Raw genomic sequence first — 22,075 nt, forward strand, 5'->3', positions numbered from 1 at the left:
CCTAATTCCATCTCTGCCTTGGCCTTCCTGACTGCCCCCCTACATCCCCAAGCGACTGCAGTATAGTTATCCCTGGTGATGTTCCCTTCTTTCCAATGGGTGTACGCCTCCCTTTTAGCAAGGAGACATTCCTGGATGCTTTTGGTGAGCCATGGAGGCTTGTGTGCCCTTCTGCTCCCTTTGACCCTCATTGGGATTACCTTCCTTTGGGCTTCGAGGATCGTCTCCTTAAGAAGTGACCACTTTCCCTGGACACCTGGCTCCCCTCCCCTCTGGGACTTCAGCACTTCCCCAACTATCGTCCTTAGCTCGTTGAAGTTTGCCCTCCTGAAATCTAGGGCTGCTGCCTTATTGCAGGCCTTTGCCACCTTGCGCTGGATGGTGAATTCCAGCAAGTGATGATCACTATTGCTCAGTTGGTCGAGCACCCACAGCCCCCTCACCAGGTCATCACCCGTGGCCAGCACTAGGTCCAGCAAGGCATCTCCCCTGGTGGAGCTGTGCACCTCCTGGGTTAGATGGAGGTCCTGCACTCTGTCTAAGAACCGACATGAGCGGTCAGACCTGGCTGACTGCTCTTCCCAGCAGATGTCCGGGAAGTTCAGGTCCCCCATGACTACCACATCCTTAGCCTTCACTACCTCTGTGAGCTGACCTAAGAATTTCTGGTCAAGCTCTTCCCCCTGGTTGGGAGGTCTGTAGTAGACCCCCACCATTAAGTCTCTTTCCCCTCAACTGCCTTGTACTCTAACCCAAAGCACTTCAGAGTGTCCTCCCTCTGACTCCTTACTAATTAAAGAGGATGTGTATTCCTCCTTAATATAGAGTGCCACGCCCCCACCTCTCCTTAGGGAAGAGTTAATTGATTTGCTATGTTCTAATAACAGTGCACATGTAGACAGTGGTGCTTTACTGTGGAGGTAGTTAGTCAACTCTGCAGTAAAGTACAGGTGTAGCTACACCCATTGTGTGTCATACTACAGCACCCTTGAAAGAATCTGAAGGCACCCTGGCCAAACTTACAAAGGGACTTGGATGCATTACAGAATCTTCAAGAAACCACATCCAAAATTTCGATCCTCAGAACCTGTTACTCAGCTGCCACCTACCCCAGTAAGCACCAAATATTCAGAGGGACCTCAGATTTCACTAGTAGAGTTCATTAGGCTCCTAAAAATTTACTATCGAGCACCTGAATCTTGTTGCACTGAATTATTCAGCATCTAAGTCAGACCTAAGCCTGGGATTCATGAATTAAGCTTCCTTATATCTATATTTCCAGTGGGGCCAGATTTTACTGTCATTCTCAGAGCAAGCTAAAGGGATCAGCCTTTGCACAAACTGGTGGTGGTAGCAGAGTAGATCCTGAATTACTGACTGTGAATAGATCACATCATATTTAATTTACAGTTGGCTGCTGAGTGAAGAAAGAGTTCTGCAGCTGGGGTTCCCCTTAGCTTTTTTCAAAGCTGACTAGAGCACCATTGTGCACCCTTCGGAGCAAAAGCTCTAACTAACTGGAGCATTACAGTGGTTCTGTGGATCTGTTTGCTGCAGCTGTATATACCACCCATTGCTCTGTAAAGCCTTATTTTTGTAGGGGTAAAGGAATTAATTATTTGGGTTCTACTGTATTGTTTGAAACAAACTACAGAAACCTCACAGCTGCATACCCTAACTATAAGATTATAGTATGCTTACTCTTTCATTCTAACCCTATCTCTGGCCAAATGAATATAAATCAGTTTATGTAAAGTGGAATAGCTACAATAAAATAATTCCATTCTAGAATATCCTACAGTCTGATGGATTGGTCATTTGCCTCTCTTATTTAATGAGTTAGTGCCCTAGGCCAGGAATCAGCAACCTTTCAGTAAAAATGAGCCAAATAAGTACAACGCAGTACAAAGACAGACTGGAGAGAGCATTTGTTAGATATTTTAACTAGAGGCAGAAGTTACACATAAACTGGTTGAAGTGATCAGAAACTGGTTTAAATCTGTAACAGAACAGAATTCAGTGTACATAAACAAGTTTCAAAATGGTTGAAACTAGTTTAAGATAAACCTGGTTCAATGTAATATCACACTTACCTGATTTAGGTAAAACTGGTTTATGGAATTTCTGTCTCAAACTCCTTCCTGGTTCAAGTTAAAGTACAGTCCCCCAGCATCCCAAGATGCTTTGCAGCCCTGGCCTGGCCTATGCAGTCTGCTCGAGCAGAAGCTTGTTGGCCCCACTCCTCTGATTTTTAGCCAGAGCAGTGAGGGCTGGCTGAAAAGGCGGTTGGGGTGGGAAATGGCTAGGCACTGTCTGCCTGGTAGGGCAGAGCAGCTGCTACAAGGCTATCCCCCCACTGGAGTGGAGGGGGTGGGGGGTTTCAGCAGGCTCAGACAGAAGGGAGAAAGGTGAATTTAAACTCCTTCCATGGCACATAGGACACCAGCCGGGGGGGGGAGCTGCAAAGCTTCTTTCCCCACATCCTGCTTCCCACATGAGCAGGGGAGAGGGCAGCTCCTGCCAGGGTTTTCTCTCTTTCTCCCCTGCTTGAGCAGAGAGCGGGGGGTGTGGCCATGCCCTGGCCCAGGCCAGCAGGGTGAGGTGGGGAAGCGGGGAATTCATTCTTCTACTCCTCTATCAATGTTATATATCAGGGGTGGCCAGAGTTATTCACCCTGGGAGCCACACTCAGTCCACGACTGAAGGTCAAGAGCTGCAAAGCTCAGCCCACTTCTCCAGTTTAATTTTCCTGAGCTGGGAGCAGACTGCAGGATAGGGCTCCTGCTGCTGCAGTGCTGAGACACTCCAGCTTTCCACACAGGAAGCATGCCCGGGGGTAAGCAGCATGTCTTCAGCCCCAACCCCAGCAACCAGTGACAGTGCCCCTGTGCTGTTTATGTTGGACACCAATGAAAGAATGAATGGACACTAATTTGACATCAATTTCAGAAAGATCCAAAGCTTGTGGCAGCACACTTTTAACCTCAGAAGAAACTTAAAAACTCAAAATTAAAAAACAAACAAACTATTAGAACACAAAATTGCAGAACAAGAAATCATCCACAGACTGGTTTGTGTTAAGTATGGTCTCAACAGAGACTCTGGTTTCTCATGCCATTGCCTGGACTAGCTTTTATACTACTTTTTATAACATTTATGTCCCTCAATGGCTCTTCAGTGTTATAAATCAACATAACAAACTTGGAATCCACTGAATTCCATATTTGCATGTACCGTTCATATTTCTAAAATGTAGCATAGCATTTCCAACTGACATCCCTAAACTTTAGTCTGTAGTATAAATTTGTGTGTACTAATATATGAACAGAACCAAATGCAACACACCCATATGTGCACACGCAGAGAAAGGCAGAGTAAACCTAAATTGGAAACAGTACTGCATGAACTATGTTTTAGGTGACAAATACTGCCATAATAGTGGAGAATTTTACAAAAAAATTAAGTGCCAGTAAACTATAAAATGTTGATCTTTTACCAAGTATTCCCCTTTTGGATTATGATCAGAGTTTGCTGAGATTAAAAAAAATGAAAACTATAAAGTACAGCCTGACCCAAAGGCCACTTAAAACAATGGAAAGATTCCCATTGATTTTAATGAGATTTAGATAATACCCATATTTCAAAGGTTGGAATGCTTTTGTAAAATCTGGGAAAATATAAGTAATTAGTGTCATCTATAAAACAGTAATACTAACAAAAATACCTGTATTTCACACATGATCTGGAAAAAATATTATTTCTGCTGTATTTGCAAAGTAATCACATTACATAGGAGAGTAGTTCTTATGTTTATAATCTGAAATATCACAATGGATGATGGGAGTATGAAGTGGGAATCCACTAAAAAGGCCTGAGTTTAAAGGCCTTCAAATTAAACTAATTAAAATGTAGTTTAATATTCATTCTTATCCATTCTACATTTAATTCATAGATCACCTCTTTCCCCTAGCTTCGTCTTGCCAACATATTGAAAAATTTCAGTCAATCAACATCAATCAATATAATTATCTGAATAATACCAAGCATTACTACTAACTTTAATTTCAAGATATTTATACATAGGTTTGAATTTTCATCTGTTCTAAATAATTAACAGCTATGTCTGCATCATTAGCAAGCAGTGCTAGAAAGTATACCAGGTCTGTTCCTCATGGGATAGATATGCAGGGAGGCTGTTCTGATGTGCTGTAGTTACAGCACATGAGAGCAGTCTCAATTAATCAAGTCTGCTGGAACTTGGTAATTAATGCGCTCCAGCAGACTCCAGCATCACATGTATCACCATCCCTGTGCTGAAAAATGGTCGTGGGGTGTCTTAAACTAAAGCTGCTTCAACAAGCTTTAGTTCAGAGCACCTCACCACCATTTTCCAGAGCTGGGATACCGATACATGTGATGCTCTGGGAGCTTTTAATTAGCACAGTTCTCAAAGATGCATTCATTAATTGAAGTGCACCCCAGCCTCCTGGTTTACATCTATAAGTGCCCAGTGTTACTGCTTTGTGCACCCTCATGTGCATACCAATACTCTCATTCTCTCAGCAGAGCTTACTGGCACACACACAAGACTGCAAAAAGACAGCTATATTAAATCCATTTTTGATGATATACTGTGGCAGACTATGAATTTGCTGTAATTGTCTCTGGTTTAAATGTGTTTGTGCAATATAACAATGTTGCATGCCTTGCTTTCCTGGACTAGCTTGTATTGGGGGTATAGAGGAAGAATGGGTGAAGGGAAGTTGGATACAGATCTGACTGAGTACATCTCTAACAACAAAAAGTTAAACAGCACTTTTTTACATATCAAGGTACTCCAATCAACACATATTGGAAGACAGTCTATGTCTATACCTAGAGACATCAGAGGCTCTGAAGGCTGGTTCTGTGCCCCTCAGAGACCCCATGGGATAGACAGTGAGGACAGAGGGACCACAACCCTTTGAAGGGACCAAGTACTCTGTTGACTTTTCCCAGGTTGCCCAATAAATCTTTGTTGAAGAGGAGCTATTGGTTTTGCTGCTCAGTGCTTCAGGGTGCACTCCTTTTCCCCCTGAAGAAGTAAAGTCCCTCTCTCAAGAGTTGAACTGGAAGGTAGCTCTCTGTAGAAAGGCCATGGGAAATCAAAGAGAGTCAGGCACTGAAAAGCTGGTCTTGGGAGCTGAAAGGGGTCAGCGCACACCCCACTCTAGAAGCCACACTTAGGCTGGCTTCAGTGAGTACTTAAGAGACACAAGACAGGACCAGGACTCTCAAACAAGTCTTCCCCTGGGGGATTACATGACACATACATAGAATAGGTATGACATGCATCACTTCTTAGGACAGTCTTTTAATACTGTAGACCTGCCCAATCTATCTATTTTTATCACATTTTCTATTCAGCAATTTTTTTCTTGGAACAAGATGCTAAAAATCTACTAACACAAACATTGATGAGGTTACAAATATTAATATAGCTCAGTAAATGCTGTTCTTTACAATTAATAACATTCACAATATGCCTCAAGAACTTCATATCTAAACAATGGAAAAATAGGGAGGTCAATACTTAAACATACTGGAAATAGCACACAATGCCTTTCCATCTGCTCTCTCATGTTCAGTTGATCAGTAATAAAGAAAACATCTGGATTAGAAAACATAATTCCCAAATTAGATCACTGCAAATCAGCAGTTGATGAAACACAAGGTTCTTCTTGTGGTAAATCTATTATTTCTAGCACATATTATTATTAAGTGATATTTTCCTCATGTAAATGGAATGTTATATCATGATTATTTATTTTAACTGCATTTATTATTTTTTCCTGTATTTGACTATAACTGGACCAAAAGTTTAATAGTAAATATATATGTCCTTGTACATAGGTGATGGATAGGAAGGGTACGGGCAGGGGGGCATGTGCCCCCCCCTCCAAGAGCACTGGTGTCCCCCTTAACAGCAAGTGCTCTGGCTGCTAAGGGGGGCATGAAGACCACTAGTGCCCCCTTGAAATTGGTTCTGCCACTGGCAGAAGTGCCGGCATTTCCACTGTTGCCATGCCACCAGCGTGCTTGGTGACTGGCCGCTGGGGGCTCCCTCACCCCCGGTTGCTGGCTGGCTGCTCAGGAACTCCGCCCCCAGTCGTGCCCTGCTGGTGCCCCACCAGACTCGCGAACCACTAGTCGCCCTGTCCTTATACAAGCTAGTGAGACTCACTTGAATGATCACTTGAATGACTTTTAAAAAATGTATTTAAGGGTGAAAATTTCAAAAATCGGCTTTTGATTATGCATATACACAACTGGATACATCTAATAACATTTGTAACTAATTTTTCAGTCCGGATAGAGTGTAATCTTTCAGGTAATCAGAGGCTGTACTTGTATAAAATCCTTTTGTGTTGTTGAAAAATTCCCAGTCAGCTCTAATCCTGGGCTTTTGGGTTGTTTAATGAGTACGTTATGCTTTTTTGGCATTAATAGAAGTGTCCAGTTTGAATAAACACCACCTAAATTCTACAAGCAATTTCATTTGAATTCACATTCATTTGATTAATTAGAAACTGATTACAATAGCACCAAAATTAGTAAGTTTCTCTCTCTCTCAATGAGTAATATGTAAAGCAGACGATTAAAAAAATTTCCTGTTGAGTTGTGGCCCTCTAAATTATATATGAAGTGGAAGCCCAACCATAGTACTGGCAGTTAAACTTACTTTATTTAGTTTCTGCCTACTCAAGATTAGAGAAGTCACATGAAAGAGTCAACATTGAGCAACTGATATGTCCTTCTCCCATTTTTTCACTTGGTTTAATTTGTTTGTCTGTCCAGAGACATGGGTGAATCCAGAGGAGATGGATGGTATAGTTATACTCTGCTTTCAGACCAGGTGGTGGAAGCAGCAACCTAGAATTTCTCTAAAGTCCCTGAATCAGGTAAGAATCCCTGCCCCTCTCATCTCTTCCTCTCCATGCTCAGTGGCACCTGCCCTCCTGTCCCATTCTCCAGCTCCCTGGTCTGCCATGGATGTTGCTGTTGTCTCCAGCTGAGTCTGGCTCACAGCAGAGCCTGGCTGGAGTGGGGTAAGAGTGTATCTGGAACTCCCCCAACCTTCAGGGAAGCCAGGCACAGTGGCAGGAGGCGGAGGGGGTATTAATGGCAAGAAAGGCAAGGGGAGGTACTGCTGAGCATGGAGGGAAAAGGAGGGAGTGCTGAGAGTGGAGCGAGAGAGGAAGATTTTTACCTGATTTGGGGACTTAAAAAAAAAGTCCTCTGCAGTTACTCCCACAGTGTGGTTTCACCTTGTGGGGAATAGGAGTCTGGGAGTGGGGATGTGGCTAGCTGTGGTTGCAGCACACAAACCTGCTTTTCAAAACTCTGGGTCTGTTCATGTCCAGAGAAAACACAAGAAATTTAAAACTATTTTTTTTCTTATTAAATATCAACACATTGCTGGTAATAGTATCAAATGAATGATTTAGTTTTTGATTTTTATTATACTTAAATATAATTAGCAGGGCACCAGAAGTATGGAATAAGACTATGTTTTCTGCTAATTGGATAATAAATGGTTTTCATATATTGAATATATTAATATATATTTCATATACTGAACAAGAAATTGTTTCAGTGTCAAAGTGTCACCTTAAATAATTGACATCTCATCATGTAAAAAGGGAATACTTTATTTTTATATAACTTCATAAGATACATAGGTTATAAAAAAAAATCTATACTAGCATTGAAACCATCTGTAAATAATGTATGCTTAAGAGAGATGTTCTGTGCGGTCTTTGTATAAGAATGTAGTCATCAAAGAGGAGGGCCAGGTCATAAGGGGAAGAGAAAATACTAATCTTATAGTTTGCAAATATCTTTCTAATTCTAGTCAAATACAAACCAAAGCTATGTAAGCCAAATTTTCTGTCCATCACTGTAAATATTGTTATTTCTTCTGATAGATGGCATACAGTTTGCAATCAATGGCATATTTTATTTATTAATAATGATTTTAATAACTTGCCCCCAGTCCTTGCCAACAAGTGGAAACATACACAATACCTTTAGAAGACAGGCTTGGGAACATAGGCCAGCAAGGTTCTTCATGAATGATGAAATAAGTAGTGTTTAAATTAAAGGATTGTAAGATCATAGATGAAGTGGTTCTATGAAAAACATATTCTATCATTGGTGATAGGGGGTTTGTGTCCTGTATCATTTTGTGCATATGTTCATTCTGGAACATAAGGGTTATATGGTTTCACTTATGTAGTTTCAGTGATGACATGTGGTGCATTAAATAAAATAGATTACATGGTGGGATAGGAATGCTTAGGAGCCATGGCTTGTGATGGTTTTGGTGTGATGGGTGTTGATCGTGATAGCAGTGAAAATGTATTGGCAGGTTTTGAATTTGTTGTTCTGGCAAAGTTTCATTCTGTTTGGTATTTGTCATTCACTAGGGAGTTTTCTTTCATTATGAATTTGGCTAGTTATGGGAGTTGTTTGAAAGCCAGGTGGGGGGGCAATTTTTCTTTAAGAAAATATTTTAAAGTATAAACTGAAAGTTTTTTGATGTTACATCATATAGGTTCCAGTGTGGGATGGTATGTGATAACCATGGGAATGTAGAAACCTTTTGAAAATTCTAGGAGATTTGTGTGAGGTATTAAGGTGATTCATTGAAGATGAAGTCTATTTCCTTGGTGGAGAGTCCTGTTGGGTAAGGGTGGTTTTTAGGCTGAAACACCCACAGCACCAGGTATTCTCCCTGGAATGGATCTAATTGCATTTTTTAGAGAGATATGGGCCATATCTTTCTTTATAGCATACGGCAGAGTGCCATTTATTGATTTTGATGGTGGTGTCTAGCAAGTTGATGTTGCTGTATGAGTATTCAAAAAATGGTTTGATGGAAGGGTGGTAGTTACTGAAGCTGCAGTGTAAATCATTGAGGGAGTTCAATTATTTAGTTTAGATGATGATGATGTCATCTCTACGTTGTAGGTATAGCATAAGTTTGGTGATGCAGTTATCTAAAAAGATGTTCCTCAAGGTGATTCAAGATGTCTGTGTATGGGACAGTATCAGGGAGTAGGCACCAGCACCAGGTACCTACAAAGCACAGCAGATCCCCATGGTTGCTGGATGGGTGAAGAAGTCATCTGAGAAAATCATGACAGAGAGGAAATTAAGGTCTTGTACACAAAGTTTTAATCCTGAACAAGGTTATTCCTCACTAGATAAGTATGCAGATGGTGCTGGCAGTGATGTAACCCACTTAAACTATTGCGGTAATATGATGGGTATATTCTGTTAAACAGTTTTCTTGTATTGTTCACAACTTTTATTTATTTATTTATTTATTGTACGATTTTTTTGGGGCGGGGGGTGGGATTTTGTAGTGGAGGTCTCATAAAAGGGGAAAAAAATCTGCTAATGAGAGAATTAAATCAAAATATAAAGGAAGCCTGCCCATATCTTATTCTGAAAATGGCTCTGAAATATTATAATTATTAAATTGATGGGCTGGCTAAAATCCATGGAGGCTGTTTATCTTCAAAGTTTTAGCATAAAGTGACCTCAACAATTTTAGGAATCAGTATGCTATAAATCATTTCAACTACAATTTGATGTGGTAAGTATGCTGGTTTTAAGTGTGATTTTCATGTTAGGATTAAGTAAAATGATATCCCACACACATACAGAGACACCACACACAGACATTTTAGTTTTTGTCCTTTTATATATTTTGACTGCATAAGAAAAGTTTACTTTGAATTTTTTCCTGACCTAATTAATTAAAAAAGGAATCTGGCTAGAGAGAATTACAGAAATAATTGTTATTAAGCAATTTATAGCAGTAGCTTATAGCAGTGTCCTTACCCTTTGATTAATAAAGGTGAGATTATGCATATTGAATTGCATGTCTGTGTTTTGTTATTCTTATAATCCTTATATGAATTTTAATAATTAATATTCTCTTGATATTTGCATTATTCTCTTTGATTCCATTCTTCTCAGATCTTGGCCTAAAAGATTAGCCAGTTGGCCAAGAAAACATTTTCCTTTTAGCTAAAGGAATGTCTCTTAAGCAAAAGGTTCAAAAATGGAAACTGTAAAGCTTTCGTTGAGGTCGAGAGACCGTTTAACAGTCTGCTTTCTGATCACTGTACAAGCTAATGTTGCATCTTCTGAGTCTGCTGCCTTAAATGTTTCCATTCAGTTCTGTTCACCCATGCATGTTTTCTCTTCATTTGTGCCTTCTTTATTATTCTGACGTGAATTCCTCACAAACAAATGGGACATATATGAACATTTGTACAGAAGAAAAGGTGGGGTGGTTTATAAAATTTTCAGATATGTACTTGCCATCACCTCACAAGTTTTATATTCATTACAGTGCTTTCCATAACTCTTCCTAGACTGGAGACAAGTAGTAACAAGTGAGGCAAAATGTCCTCCACATGCTGAAGTCTAACCTGTGGCCTTTTTTCCCTTCAAAATTATATCATCCACAAGTGAGTAATAACCCATGTTACAGGATCATATTCCAATCTCAGACTCACTAAGAACTGTTTCATGTGACAAATGTCATGTAAAAGGATGAGGACAGGGTGTGTCATTACTTGCTATATCAAAAACAATAACCAAAAAACACTATAAGCAATATGTTACACATTAATCTAACATGTTAATTAACTGTTCATAATGAACAACTGATGTCTTCATTTTGTCTTCAAATTCTCCAGTTCATTTTTGTCCTCAAGTTCTTGTGTCTTCAAGCTAAACCAGATGGGACAACTGACGACTGATGCCCAGGAAAAAGCAAACTTGCTAAATGGGTACTTTGCATCAGTTTTTCACCAGTCCCATGGGATTCCCCTGCCCACTGTGGGACAGGGAGGCCCAGGTGAGGGAGATTCCTTACTATCCATCAAAGATGACTTTGTGAAGGAACAGCTTAACAGGCTGGATACCTTCAAGTCAGCCAGCCCTGACAGTTTACACCCAAGGGTACTTAAAGAGCTGTCAGGCATCATAGCTCAGCCCCTGGCATGGATCTTTGAGAACTCCTGGTGCTCTGGTGAAGTGCCTGATGGTTGGAAGAAGGCCAATGTGGTGCCTGTCTTCAAGAAAGGGAGAAAAGTGGATCCAGCAAGCTACAGGCCCATCAGCCTGACCTCTATCCTGGGGAAGGTCTTGGAAAAGATTATCAAAGAGGCCATTCTATACAGGCTAGCTGATGGCAATATCCTGAGGGATACACAACATGGGTTTGTTGCAGGTAGTTCTTGCTTGACCAATCTCATTTCATTTTATGACCAGGTGACCTATCACCTGGACAAGGGAAAAGAGAACAAGATATATTGATGTCATATATCTTGACTTTAAAAAGGCCTTTGATCTGGTATCCCATGATCACCTCTTAGCAAAACTGGCTAACTGCAGCCTCAACCTCACCACGATCCGCTGGCTGGGGAATTGGCTCTGCGGCAGGATTCAGAGGGTGGCAGTTGACAGAAGTCAACCATTGTGGTGTCTTGTGACCAATGAGGTCCCTCAAGGCTCTATCCTAGGACCTTTACTTTTTAATATCTTCATCAATGATGTTGACATTGGGGTCAGAAGCGGGCTAGCCAAGTTCGCCGATGACACCAAGTTTTGGGATAAAGCATCCATACCTGAGGACAGGAGGGTGATCCAGGCTGACCTCGACAGGCTCACCAAATGGGTGGATGAGAACCTAATGGTGCTTAACACTGAAAAATACAAGGTTCTCCACTTTGGGAGGAAAAACCTGCAGCATGTTATAGGCTTGGCAGTGCTATGCTGGCTAGCACCATGGATGAAAGTGACTTGGGGGTCATGATTGACCACAAGGTGAACATGAGCCTTCAATGTGATGCTGTGGCTAGCAAAGCAAGCAAAATGCTGGCTTGCATCCACAGATGCTTTTCAAGCAAATCCTGGGATGTCATTCTCCCATTGTACTCGGCCTTGGTGAGGCTGCAGCTGGAGTACTGCTTCCAGTTTTGGGCTCCACAATTCAAAAAGGATGTGGAGAAACTTGAGAGAGTCCAGAGGAGAGCCACGCACATGCTCAGAGGTCAGGAAAACAGACCTTACGATGAGAGGCTGAGAGCCATGGGGCTCTTTAGCCTGGAAAAGTGCAGGCTCAGGGGCGATCTGGTGGCCACCTCTAAGATTATTAGAGGTGTTCACCAGGACCTGAGGGAACGTCCGTTCACCAGAGTGCCTCAAGGGATGACAAGACTGAATGGTCACAAAGTCCTCTGCGACCATTTCAGGCTGGACATAAGGAAGAACTTCTTTACTGTCACAGCCCCCAAGGTCTGGAATAGCCTGCTGCTGGGGGTGGTTCAAGCACCTACTTTGAATGCCTTGAAGAGACATTTAAATGTTTATCTTGCTGAGATCCTATGATCCCTGCTGACTTCCTGTCCCTGGGGCAGGGGGCTGGACTCTAAGATCCTCTGGGGTCCCTTCCAGCCTGAATGTCTATGAAATTCTATGAAATTCTCCTTCAACTCATGTTGACATTTCAATAAACCTTTCCTCCAGTAATTATGAATACTTTGGAACAAATCTAAAAGTATTTAAATTTACATTGAAATCAATGGAATTTGCCCATCAAGCAACATTCCTTGAATTTAAACTCTGCTTACATCATTAGGGGCTTATGTTTGGCTCTTCAAAAAAAAAAAAGCCCTAAAAAACCAACCAGCCAACCTGGACCATTGAATTGATATTAAGAGAGAATGACAGTATTTGATTATGTTAAAAAAGTGATTAAAGTAGGAATCTGCCTTGGAAATGGTCTTTGGAAGGCTTTCCACACTCTTGCTTCTCGTCTGTGGACTTTAAGTGGGATGTGTGCCTGCCAGCTCATTAGGGGTGGCAATGTGAACCTGGGGCCATGGCACAGTGGGACTGGAGAGCTCCCCACACTTCTTCAGAAAGAAAGGGCAGTACTGGGGGAAAAATCCTTTTCACTCATTAGAACTGGGTGTGTCTGGTCTGAGGAAACTCAACGAGCCTTTCCCTGCTTTTCCATGTTCCCCCTGGGAATGGGAGGAGGGAAGCAAATGCTGCATGCCTGTACTGCTCCCTCTCCTGGAAACATTTCCAGTAGTGGAAATTCAGTGGGCTTCATAGTACTTGTTCTTTTCTTTTAAATTTCATGTATGAATTTAACACATGTTGAAAAATCAGAAAACAAAACTACTAGTAATTTTTAAGTGAGTGATAATGGCTGAACTTTATGAATTTTAAGGTGCAACTTCAATTGCTAATATTAGCTGGCTTATGACCAATGAAATGATTCCAGTATTTCCTTGCATACCCAAAAAGCTATTATATTTTTCTAACAAATGACCTCTGATAAGATACAAAGGCATACATATATGTGTGTGTGTGCACATGCGGATGTATTTGTAATAAGATACAAAGGCATACATATATGTGTGTGTGCGCACATGCGGATGTATTTGTATTCACTATTTATTTATTTATTAACTTATTTCTATACACATATATACAGCAATATTCCAATGTGGTGTTATAGGACTAGAAAGAAGACTTGAGAAATAGAAGCAAATGAAAATATTTCTACTTATATTTTCAGAGCTGCAAGATCATTTGGCAGAAGAGAGGTTTCTTCAAAGAAGCTCATTATTTAAAAGGGGGGAAAATTATTAATATGCTAATTCTTATTCATGAATTATTATTAATAATTACAATTATTATTTCTCTAGTGCCAGCAGTAGTCATTCTCTTGCAGCCAGCCAGCTTTATACCTGTTTAGCTCTGTTGACATCAGTGAGGTTATAGCCTTTTACAAGCAATGAGAAATCAGAATCAAGCCCCAAAGCCTGATTCTCAGCACATTAACTACTGCCTAGTAGCACACGTGTAGATGCTGATGTTGGATGCAGATCTGTGCCCAGTCAGCCACACCAGCAGGGGCCTAGCCTCCTGACTGTGGCAGAGCCATGTGGCTGGCAGTTCCTCCAGCCATGTGGCAGGGATTGCTCCTTGGCCTATTTCAGCCTGGCCTCCAGAACCCTGGACTGACCCTGCAGGGCCCATGCCAACTGCTGTCTGTCCCTGGCCATTGTGTCCCACAAGTGTGGGCATGTGCCAGCTGAAGCAACCCCACAAACTCCAGCTCTGCCTGCCCCGAAGCATATGACACAAGCTGCCTGCCTGCCTCCCAGGCAGTGTACCCCTCTGCTGCGGGTATGTATCAGGCCCTGCTTGATGGCTAGAAAATGATATTTAGCGATTTGCTTTTAGGAATTGACTTGTAGGTAGAGTAGATATGCATTAGAACAATGGTCCAGGGGAATAGCAAAGACTAATTCTAAAAGCCCATTTGTGACAAAGTTTCATGGTCTCAGCCTTCAAAGCAGACACCATGTCTGAGGCCATTAGATGAACAGCAGTGATGAACACTCTCCAGAGGAGGGCCCCTCAGGGCACAAGTCACAAATTCCAGTACCCTCCCCATCCTCGGCCTCATTTGCCAGCTCAGGCAGCTGAGGCCAATACCTGCCTTACCAACTCCTGGCACACACTCCAAGTGGAGAGATCAGGCTGGGGTTGGCTCCAGTGGTGAACAGCATTAGCTCCTTCAAGAGGGGGCCACTGCACAGATAGACAGGTACCATGCCTCCATGCCCCAAGACACCATAGGCAGCTGGACCACCTCACTGCCAATCAGGGACAGAGTCTGACTGATGGGAGCACCTGCCACACCCATCCAACAAGCAGAGGAGAACCTGGGTGCTGTGGGCCTGGCTGCATGGTGGCAAACTGCATGGCTGGTAGGAAGGAGAAGGTGGGGAGTTGGTTCAGAGCTGTGGTGGTAGCTGCTGGCAGGAGGCAGCCCTGGCCCAGGTAGGGAACAGAAACTGCAGGCTACCTGCTGCATATGGCAAGTGACTGCCTGCCTCGGCACAGGGAGTGGGGATGGAGGGGTCGGCCAGCAGCCAACTTACCATGGTTCCTGGGCACCTGTGTGTACAGGTACTACTGATCTGCGGCTGCATAGTGCACAGCCCCTCAGATCAATGCATGTTATCTCTGAAATGTTGTGGACTATCACAAAGAGCCTCTCTGTCCCTGTTCTGCCGATCCAGCAGCTGCATGTGGGGAAGAAACTTCAGACAGCAGCAGGGGTATGCCTGCAGGGACTCTACCACTGTCAGCTGGTGCCCTCTGTATGCCATCAGTGCACACAGGACCACAACTTGCTGCTGGACTGACTGATCACAGCTTTGGGAGATCTGCTTGCAGCTTCAGGGCCTGAAGTGGAAGGCAGAGAGGACCTGGAAGATTGTGCCTTCTAAGAGAGTCTCCTTGCCCTTGAGGAGAGGCACATCACCCTCCTTGAGAGGCTGCTCAAGGTTCAGGAGTGGCAGGCTGCCATAGTGGCCCAGGTAGTGGATGCAACTGTGGAAGACTGCCAGATGATAAACACCATCCTGGCTCTGATGGTCAGCTTCATGCCACCCAGTGCCCAGCCCCCAGCCTGTCCCCTGGCAGCTGCCTGTGGCCCAGCTCCCAGCCCTGCCTGCCCTCTAGCAGGTGCAACTAAGTACCAAGCCCCCCAGTGCACTTGGAATGAGGTCCCATGCCACCGGCAGTGGCCAGGATGCTATGTCCCTGATCCTGATCTGGGTTCCCTGGTGGCCCGGTCCCTTGCTTGGACTACCCACCTGCTTCTCACCTGGCCACCATGTAGCCCCTGAGTGGGAGCTGCCCACAGCTGAGCCAGCTCTGCATGTGGGTCCTGCTAGCCCCAGCCCCATGGAGAAGGAGGAGCAGGGGAAGCAGGAAGAGCAGGCTGAACAGCACCTGCCCACACCCCCAGGCAAGCCCCCAGCCCACTAGCCCTGCCATGGCATCTACACCCATGGTGATTCTGCCAGAGGCTGGGGTGTAGGGCGTCTGTCCCTGGGATCCATACCATAGGCACCTCCACCCCATTGTTCCACCCCGCCCCCAAGCGATTGACAAAAGTACATTGCACATAGTTGCACAGGACATGGGTCCTTTATTTTTGGTGCACATTGGGGTTAAGGAGAGGTATTAGGGCCATCCTGAACCTGCCCTCCCTGGCCACAGCCTGCAGCTCCCCCTGGCTGCTGCAGGGGAGAAGAGCAGGGCAGGAGCAGCCGTGGATCTTACTGCTCAGGCTGTGCACAAATCTATGCCTGACAGGGTGCATGTGTAAAGGGATTTCTGGCCTTCATTTAATATGCCATAATTTACTGCACAGGAACCTTAACATGTATTAATTTCACATGTAGATACACCCAGAAAGTACTTAAATTTTTTAAAAATGAATATGGAGATGGATTTAGCTGTAGAGTTCTCAAATCAGTATTTTAAAATTCATCCAGGCACTGAAAATGGAATGGCTGGCCCTATTTTTCCATACCATAAGTGTTAACTTCTATTGCTGTAACTGCTTGTAGCTTTCCAAAAGTCATGTGTTTATAGTAGGCAGCTCCTTGGCTTATGGCCCAAGACAGTACTTTGCTTAAGCACCTGCCCAATTTTAAGCATGGGAATGCTTTGAATTTTAAATATATTGTTGCTACATAGCCAAAGGAGTAGGGATATCATTCCGCAGATCATCTTTACAGACATGAAAATTCTAGCAATTGTTTAAAGAACAGACAATTCAAAAATCCAGATTCACAACAGGAACTCACTGAATGTTTTTTCTAGATATTTCATATGGGGAAAGTATGATCTACAAATCCCATTCTGTAGGCCTCACATTTTATTTATTTATTTTTTAAAACAATGTATATAAAAGGCACCCTGAAATAAATCAAGGATTTCCTGCCTAACTTTCTTTTTAGATATCTGCTGTTACCAAAACACTCAAATTTACGTAAACTCTGGGAAAACATTTTCCAAGGAAAATTATTAAATTCCACACAGTCCCTAGGCATTACTTCAACCAGACACGTATAGTTGTTTTAAATAAATGAAATATACAGCCAAAAGTTCAGGATGAAGTTTGTGTTTGATGTATGTATAGTTCAGATATTTTCTGCAATGTATATTTCCATGCTTCTCAGTATAGTGCATTCTCTATATTTAGAAAGCTAAGATCCACGCTCACATAAAACAACCCTACTTGATTCTTGCCTCTTGAATTTGAACCAAAAAAACTATTATGTTGTTAGAATAAGGTACTGAATAGCCATTGGAAGTTCACATTGATTCATTAGCTTGTAACAGAGGAAGTGAGAGAAGATCATTAAACTCATTCTCTGTATCACTGAGAAATGAAAATATATGGATATTTGAAGTTCAAGTTTATTTTAGATTTCAGGAGTTTTTCAAATTCCCTGAGAACTGTATTTCAAGGCCCTCTTTAGAAACATAAGTTGTGCAATTATTTTCTATTATCAATATTAATAAGTATGTATTGAAGTGTACCATGTAAAAATGTACAGGCCAGTGTTCTGATTTAGCCTTCTTTAAATACGAAGTTCATAAAGTTAGGAAGTGAACAGGTGGAAACGAAATCAAGTTTTGCTCCAGGGTGCAGTAGAATTGGGCACTGAATGAGTTCACACACACACATGCACACACGTACGCATGCATGCATGCACACACACACGCGCCCACACACACTTGCGAAGATAGAATCTGATTCTGCAAATGCTCATGATCGGTCCCATCTTTACTCGGAAAGGTGATACTGAGCCTCAGGCTTTTGGGCTGAGAATCAGGCTTTGGGGCTTGATTCTGATTTCTCATTGCTTGTAAAAGACTATAACCTCACTGATGTCAACAGAGCTAAACAGGTATAAAGCTGGCTGGCTGCAAGAGAATGACTACTGCCTGGCACTAGAGAAATAATAATTGTATTCATGAATAAGAATTAGCATATTAATAAACTTTTCCTCCCTTTTAAATAAAGAGCTCCTTTGAAGAAACCTCTCTTCTGCCAAATGATCTTGCAGCTCTGAAAATATAAGTAGAAATATTTTCATTTGCTTCTATTTCTCAAGTCTTCTTTCTAGTCCTATAACACCACATTGGAATATTGCTGTATATATGTGTATAGAAATAAGTTAATAAATAAATAAATAGTGAATACAAATACATCCGCATGTGCACACACACACATATATGTATGCCTTTGTATCTTATCAGAGGTCATTTGTTAGAAAAATATAATAGTTTTTTGGGTATGCAAGGAAATACTGGAATCATTTCATTGGTCATAAGCCAGTTAATATTAATCTAGTACCTAATCTAGTACCTGTTTTTCTTGGTACTAGCAAACCATGCGTTAGCCTATTTTACTATACAATAAGTCCCGGACGTGTGTAGGCAGTGACGCCTCACTGCACATTAGATTAGTCTAATGTACAATAAAGCATCTTGTGTAGACATGCCCATTATGTCTGATGAATAGTTCTCCACTCCTATTCTTGTGACTAACTTGTGCTAGAACAGGTATTTCCCTGGTTGATTTCACTTGTTTAATTAATTTGCTTCAATTACATTGCTTGGCTTGGACTGGATTCAGGAAAAGTATCTGCTTGCGCCAGCTGAAAATCTCTTTGTGTCTGTTTCAAGCAAGTCCTGCATTGTACTGATCCATCAGTGTAAGCAGAACATAGTATGTTTCATATTCTGAGTCACAATAAAACAATCCCGTTGCATAACCCTTGCTATCTCCTCTGGCCTTTAACAACTACATCAAAGAGAAGTTAATTAACCAAAAAAAGGGCCAGATATCTCTCTCCTTAATATTTGATTTTCCTTTATGTACAGTCAAATGATTTCTACGCAGGTCAGTTGACTTGCCTAGACTCGCAGGAGACATACAACAGGGAACAAAACCTCCCTACACAGAGATATGAAAATGATTCCACTTTGTACAGATTGGTTACAGGGGTTACACTTTTTTTTTGCAATATTTAAATCATGACCCTAACCTCACCCAACAGTAACTCTTTAATCCATTTCACTTAGTTTTAATATAATAAACTATCTTGATAAAATGTCCTATTTTCTCATTGCATTTCTGCACTTTAAAGTTAAAGAATTAAAAAGAATATTTATTTTAGGGAAGGAAAATTGTTATGTATGTGCCTTACTTTTATTCAGGGTATTGGGCCTATGTTCAATTTGAAGGGACATATGAGGGTGTATGAGAAAAATGTACCTGGCAATCTGCAGTGTCCCTCTCATGTATAAGATGCTAATAGATTTGGATACTACCATATGTAAAATTTTGATGAATGGATTTATTATAGATATAGAACAGTTCTTCAAACCCAGCAATAGGAAAACAAGTTTATTTGGCTAGGATAACAAATTAGTTTTAAAAAAGTGTGTGTTGGGGTGGGGGATCAGGAGGAGGAGTAGCTGTTACTGCATGTTGCTAGGAGACTTCTCTGATGAACTAGTGTCTGAAGGAGTTAAACTTGCCTGGTCCATCATCACCAAGGATCCTGGTTTTCTCTGATTATAAAAAATCTCAAATTTTCAGGTTAAAATAGTAACCCCAAAATCCACATTTTTCCATAATTATGAAAATGAAATGCCACTAATACATATATATATAGATATATATACGTTTATCTGTATATATATATATATATATATATACACATATATATATACACTATGGCAGTGCAAAGCTTTGACTTAATATTCAATTTGACAAATATTCGACATATTCGACCTTGAAAAGTGAAAGTCAAGTCTAATAGCAACTGGTCGAACAGCTGTCGAATCAAATACCAAAAGTGGAATATTAACAGCGTGAGTTGAATATTAACAGCGCAAGTGAATATTTGACAAGGGTCGAATATTCAACTTGCCTATACTGGATTTCCTGTGGGGGGAAAAAAAAAGGAAAGTAAGGGGAGGGAGGGGGAGAGGGGGAAGAAGTGCTTTCACGACTGACATGTGTGGCTGGCCAGTGACCTGTCAGCATTCTCTGAGGTCCCTTCCAATCCCAGTGCTCTGGGGAAGGGCCAGAGAAAATGCATAAAGAGCAGCAGTTTTTCAGCTCCCTTGCTTTCTGCTTTGGGGTCAGTTTCTGAGCTGCTGGTGTCCTCCAGCACCTCTGCGTCAGACCACAATAGCTGGAAGCCCTGATCTTCAGCGGATTCCCTGCTTGCAATGCTAGCAACAGGGATTTCTGAAAACTTGGTGCTTTTATTTTTTAACTACTTTTCATGTTATTTTATGCTTATATTGGATAGGGTTAGTAGTAGCCTAGGATCTATTCTATATATAGGAATTTAGTTTATATATATATATTTTATGCATCATTCATTCTTATGCACACCAATGCTTCTCAATCTTTATCTACACACATACACATTTACATAACATCCTGAAATCTAATCCGTGGTGCACAGCACACTTAGAGGTTCCAGTTTACATATGAAGGAACATATTATGAAGTGGGGTGGAAAGGTAAGTGGCCACACTGACCAGCCTGCATGAAAGGGAGCAAGGGGGATTGCAAGCCGGAGAGCTGCAGTTTCTCCCCCCACCAAACTCAGACACAGCCTCTTTCCTCTCGCTACAAGGGATGAGGCTGCTACAAGCAGTAAAGAGAGGGGAGCAGCAGTGCCACCAGAGCCACTGCCTGTGCCTGAGACTCTCTCATGTCCAGACACAGCAGCCACAACCTCTCCCACCATAACTGCAACCAGCACAGGAGCGCGCTCCACCCCATGTCACTGCCGATGCTGAGCCTTCCCGTGCCAGAAGAGCTGGCGCTGGATCTGGATCTCAGTGCCCTGGCAAAGAAAGTTCTGGGGAAGGAGGGGGAATCAGTCGAGTTTGTGCTCAACACCCCTCAGGTTTTTTCCTTTCAAGCCATGAGGTCTTTCCCAGAAGGCACTTCAGAAGGTGGCTCTGTACAGGTGAAGGCAAGCAGCTCAGCTGAGTCCACTCTTTCTCTTGCTGTGCTTCTGACAGCTGGAGAGGGGGAGAGTTCAGCAGCATCCACAGACGCACCCGCACGCCAGAGGGAAAGGCCTAGTACTAGCATGGTCTGGGATCATTATGAGTTGGCAGATGATCCCGTGTTTGCTATCTGTGTGCACTGCCGAGCCAAAATCAGCTGGGGCAAGGGAACAAAGCGCATGGCCACCTTGGGGATGCTGAATCATCTCCACAGGTACCACCCCTTTGCCACAGGAATGGCCCCCACTCGCTCCACAGCCCCCGTCCCCCCACAGCAGAAGCAGGGCACCCTGGAACACTTGGGGCAAAAGGGACCAGTTGCAAATGCGAGCAAGGTCACCCAGACCACTGGGGAGATGCTTGCTCTGGATGGCCAGCCATTCACCTTTGTTGAGCAGCCAGAGTTCAGGCGGCTCCTGGTACTGCTGGCTCCATCCTACCAGGTGCCTGCACACACCACCTTCAGCAGGACGGTGGTGCCCTCCCTTTATGAAGCACGCAGGGAGCACTTGAGGGAGGAGCTGCACAAGGCAGGTCTGCAGTTGACCGTACACTTCACCTCAGACATCTGGAGCAGCCGGGGTAGAGATCATGCATACCTCTTCCTCACAGGGCACTGGTGTGGCCATCAGTGGGCTCTCCTTCATGCCAAGGTGATGGATGAGTCCCACACAGCAGCAGAGATAAGGGGGGCCATGAACTGCATGGTGCAGGGGTGGCTAGGCATTGGGCAGGCTGAGCTCACCCGCGGCTTCGTGGTCACCGACAATGGGGCCAATATGGTCAAGGCAGTCCGTGATGCCAACTTTGCTGGTATTCGCTGTGTGGCACACAATTTACATCTGATTGTGAGGGATGCCTAGGAGGGGGACAGGGCTGCCGGAGATGGCACCAGCAACACCAGCAGGCTCGTTTCCAGATGCAGGAAGGTGGCAGGCTACTTCCACCAGAGCATCAAGGGGGGCAAGATGCTGTGGGACAAACAAGCATAGCTAAATGTCCTGCAGCATGGAATCATGCAGGATGTGGAGACTCGGTTGAACTCCACATACCAGATGCTCAAGAGGCTGGTGGAGCA

The sequence above is a fragment of the Crocodylus siamensis genome, chromosome 1 (assembly GCF_052110815.1).
Source record: "Crocodylus siamensis isolate JL-2025a chromosome 1, ASM5211081v1, whole genome shotgun sequence".
Classification (NCBI taxonomy): domain Eukaryota; kingdom Metazoa; phylum Chordata; order Crocodylia; family Crocodylidae; genus Crocodylus; species Crocodylus siamensis.